This window comes from Scyliorhinus canicula, chromosome 4, assembly GCF_902713615.1.
Source record: "Scyliorhinus canicula chromosome 4, sScyCan1.1, whole genome shotgun sequence".
Taxonomy (NCBI): Eukaryota; Metazoa; Chordata; class Chondrichthyes; order Carcharhiniformes; family Scyliorhinidae; genus Scyliorhinus; species Scyliorhinus canicula.
In genome coordinates this window covers 234,897,058-234,901,753 of record NC_052149.1, presented here as the reverse complement: position 1 = coordinate 234,901,753, position 4,696 = coordinate 234,897,058, and positions in this window count along the sequence as shown.

Genomic DNA, 4,696 nt, shown 5'->3' with positions numbered 1-4,696 from the left:
GGACAACTTCGTTATCAACGTGGTTACCCTGACATTTTTCCCGCAACTAGCGACAGATCAATGCAGTCAGCACATTAATTCAGGTAATCATTTGTTGGAATGCTCAGTTGAAGCGCAGTGCTTGAGGCACAGCCAGCAAAAAGCAAAACATATTCATGCCAACGGTTTCTGCACAGTATTAGAGGAAAACAATTGTGGTCGAAATGACTCAACACGGAACTAAGAGAAGAAACGATCTTTAAATTAGGTGTCAAGTTTGAAATGGATGCTTCAGCCAAAGTGCTGATAGGTTTCTATACTAATGGAGATGTTGATGGATGAAAGAGTGCGGGAGCAAAACGAGCGCAGTACAACCTTTGCGTCTTTTCAGTGCAACAGATTTGAAAGAAAGCTAAGTTTACTGTGATTACCTGTGCGCAATGTCATATTTCTGCAGATGTCCAAGCATATGACGAAGAACACCAACGTCTAAAGTCATCGTTCCCAGAGATGCCAGGCAAATGCCATCAGTGCAAACGGACTCCTCGACGACACAAGGAACATCTTCAAGTGAGATCTGAAGTTGGTGGACATTGACACAAACAGCTTGGAGGCAGTCACTAATGACAGGAACTCCAGCGCCTGGGTATTCAAATGGGCATTGGAAGAGATGAGTATCAGCGGAAAGCTCAACTGGCTAATAAGGAGGTTCGGGAAAAACAGAGGTCAGCGCATCCTACATATTGCCAGACTAATACGTTCCTTTTCAGCAAGTGTTATAGAAGCTGTCAGCCCCAGAGTGGGGCTTATGAGCCACAGCTAATGCTGTTTAGAACCGAATTGACCACTAAATTCCCATCTCGAGAGATGGAAGGCTGCGGCATTGAGTAGGTAGGTTGAAGACTTAGGTATAGCCTGAGACCGAATTATAAAGAAAATTGAAAATGTTGTTTCCATATTCAAATTACACCATACAATGCAGTTAATGTTCATTATACTAATTCCTTAACAGTAGCAGAAAATCGTTTTTGAACCAGAATATTTCAAATGGTCTGGCGCCTGCTTGAACTGTAAAATACTTATCATCGACAGGGCTTTTGTAATGCACTTGTGTCAATTATCAATTAAATTATTTTGCCATTAATCACGTTTAGAGCAATGTGTATTTTGCTGAACCGTTTAGTTCCATTATCACATTATTTCGATGGTAAGTTTCGAGTTCACTTAATTCCAATAAATGGCATCGTTTCTGTATTCGATTATCTTCTCATTGCACACACTGCTCCAAGTCTGTGCCTGCCAGCGATACCTACTCATTATAAAGGCACCACTTGGTCTATTAAGTGATCTTAGCATTTTACCTTTATGGTAGTTATGTAACACTACTTTTGTTCCATTATGGCAGAACCCTGGAGATTCATAGTATGAATTCCTGAATATGTATCCATCCATTCATCTATCCATCCATCCATCCACCATCGATCCATCCATTCATTCATCCATTCATCAATCCATTCATAGGCCCACCCGTCCATCGATCCATATATACTTTATTTAAAACATTTAAAACAATTGTTTCGCACATTCAACTTGTAACAACAAACAAGAAACAAGAACAAGAAATCCAGTGAAAATGTACAGGATGAAATATAACGCAAACTGGTAATTAACGTAATCCGTCATAAATAACTGGAGAATATTTGCACAGGTTTTGGGCCTGGTTGCTTTAGGCCCCCGGTGATCGGATACCCTACCGTCCTCTCCACTATTTCAGTCTGGCTGCCGGGTATTAAAACATACCAGAGGCTTGCTTGCGGTCACCCAAGAATGCCCTTCTTCTTGGTGTTTTGGATATCTTTCCTAGTCGTTCCTTCCGCCTTTGGTGCCCTTTTTGTCCTATGGGCTGTTTCCCCTGTGCTCTGGGTTGTTACTTCCCTTCCTCCCTCTTTGATTCCTCCTTCCCCGCCCTTATGCTTCCCCCTTGCTCCCCCACCCCTGCTCCCGCCCTCTCATTTTCATTCATTATCTGTTTTGGTCCTCCATTCCCCCTTCTCTCACCTTCCCCTATTGGTTGCTGATAACGAACAAGTCCGCAAACAAGTTGGTGAATTGCTTCCATGTATTGTGGAAGTCCTCCTTCGATCTACTGATGTTGATTTTTTTCCAATTCGTGGAATTTGGCTAGGTCGGACAGCGAGTCCGTCGCCTTTGGTGGTGCTGTTGATCTCCAGCTGAGCAGGACTGTCTGTGGGCGATCAGGGAGGCAAAGGTCAGGGCATCTCCCCTCTCCCGTAAAGAGCTCTGGCTGTTCTGATACCACTTTTGGGCACAACTTCACCTTCACCCTCCAACCTTGTACATTGCCACAGAAAAAGTGGTCCAGTACTTGACAAGTCTGAGACTTGACCAGAACATGTGGGCACGGTTGGCCTGGCCTCCCTGGCACTGTTGATATGCTTGCACCTACGGAAAGGATGCATTCCTGTGTGTTCTGGTCAAGTGCGCCTTGAGGTGTATTAGGCTCAGCCTGCGCATGAGGAGGTTCAGCCAAAGTACACATAGTTGGTGACATTTATCTGTACACTCGCAATGGGAGCGCTGTACAGTAGTTTCACCCTGGTGAATCCTGGTCCAAACCCAAATCATTCTAGTAATTCCATGAGGTACTTCAATTCAACTCTGTCGACGGCGTTCTCTGCATCAAGGGAGATGATCACCTCTGGTGTTTCTTCCCCTAGTGGGGGTCATGAGCACGTTCAGCATGCCTCTGTTGTTCGCTGTTAGTTGCCTGCCCTTGACAAAGCCTGTCTGATCTTCCACGACAACCTCCAACATGTAACATTCTAGTAGCCTCGCCAGGGCCTTCACCTGGACTTTGGTGTTCGTGTTCTGGTGCGAGATGGGTCTGTAAGACCCCCCCCTCCATCGGGTATTTGTCTTTTTTTGGATCAGTAATACCGAAGCCATGCCACTGAGTGTGGCAGGGTCCCTATCGATAGTGAGTTGTTGAACGTTTCCCGTGTATGTGGGGCCAGCACTGCTGCAAAATTTCATTTCATTTTCATTTTCATTTCATTTCATTTCAAATCCTTTTATAAAAGTCCACAGGGAATCCATCCGGATCTGCTGCCTTCCCCGATTGCATGGAATTGTTGCTGGCCATAACCTCCCCCAGTGCTTGTGGTGCTTCCAGTCCCTGTTTTCTATCTTCCGCCAGGACTACAAAGTCCAGTCCATTGAGGAACTGTTTCATCTTCGAGTCCCCCTTCGGGGTTTCAAAGGCGTACAGCTCCCGGTACTAGTTCGTGAAGGCCTCATTGATATTTTTGGGGCGATAGCTAGTTCACCATTCTTATCTTTCTCCTGCGCCCTTTCCCTCTTGGTTGCCTGCTATCTCAGTAGATGGGCCAGTATGCATTTGGGTTTGTCCCCACTCTCGTAAAACGTCCCCGTCTCAGGCAGAGTTGGTTCAGTACTTTTCCCGTGGAGAGCAGGTCAAAGTCCATTTGCATTGTTTTCCCCTCTGCAGTTCCACGGTCGGTGCCATGGAGTACTGCCGTTCCAAATCCAATATGGAGTCGACCAGCTGTCGGCTAGCCACCCTCTCCTTCCTGACTCTTAGCTCCCTACACACAATTATTTCCCCTCTAATCACCACCTTCACTGCCGCCCGGAATGTATAGTGTGAGACATTCCCGTTTTGGTTGCAGGTTACTTATCCCTCGATGGCTTGTGACATTTGTTTACAGAATGCCTTGCCTGCGAGGAAGGCTGTGTACAGGCTCGATGTGGGGCGCCGGTCCTCACCCATCTCCCACCTCACATGCACGTAGTGTGAAGCATGGACGGAGGTAACTATTGCAGAATATTCCGCCTCTACTGTGACTGGACGCACCAATTTCCCCATTGCAAAGAAGTCAATGCGGGAGTATACTTTGTGGAGTTAAATTTTTTTCCAGTTAAGAGGTAATTTAGCGTGGACAATGTACCGACCCTGCACATGTTTGGGTTCTGGGGGTGAGACCCATGTCGACACTTGGAGAATGCACCAGCGTCACAGGGACACTGACTCGGGGCTGGGTACAACCTTGGGTCCTCAGCACCATTACTTTGTGGACTTGGGAGAAGAAGGAGAACTACTTCTGTGTGTGAACCTCCATGGGTCCACCTCACCCTCCCCTATTGATTCCATGAAGGTATTCAGCTCTCTCGCTACGGCCAATTGTTTCAATGATTTGGGGTTGGATTTGTCCATCTGTGGGCCCTGTATGCAGTTGAAGTCTCCCCCCCCCCCGCCCCCCCCCCCCCCCCCCCCCCCCCCCCCCGTGCCCCATGATGTCTCAGTGGAAGTCTAGGTCGGGAATGTCTGTCACTGTCTCTTTGATGAAGTCGGCTTCGTCCCAGTTAGGGGTGAATAATGCAGCAGTTTCACCGGTGCCCCTTCCAGGATACCGCTGACTAATATGTACCATCCCCCTTGGCCAATCACTGTCTCCACCGCTGTAAAGGTTATCCTTTTATTGTCTTCTTATGATCAGCCCTGTCGCCCTCGCCCTGTAACATACTTTTGTGCTCGAAACACCGTCCTATGAAGGCAAGCATGCCACAGGCTTTCTTCCCACCATTCCTACCTGTGCTGCCAGTTTAAAGGATCTGCAGACCCGCACGCACAGATCTCCCCGCGCCTCTCTGTTCGTGATGGTTCTGCTATTTATTT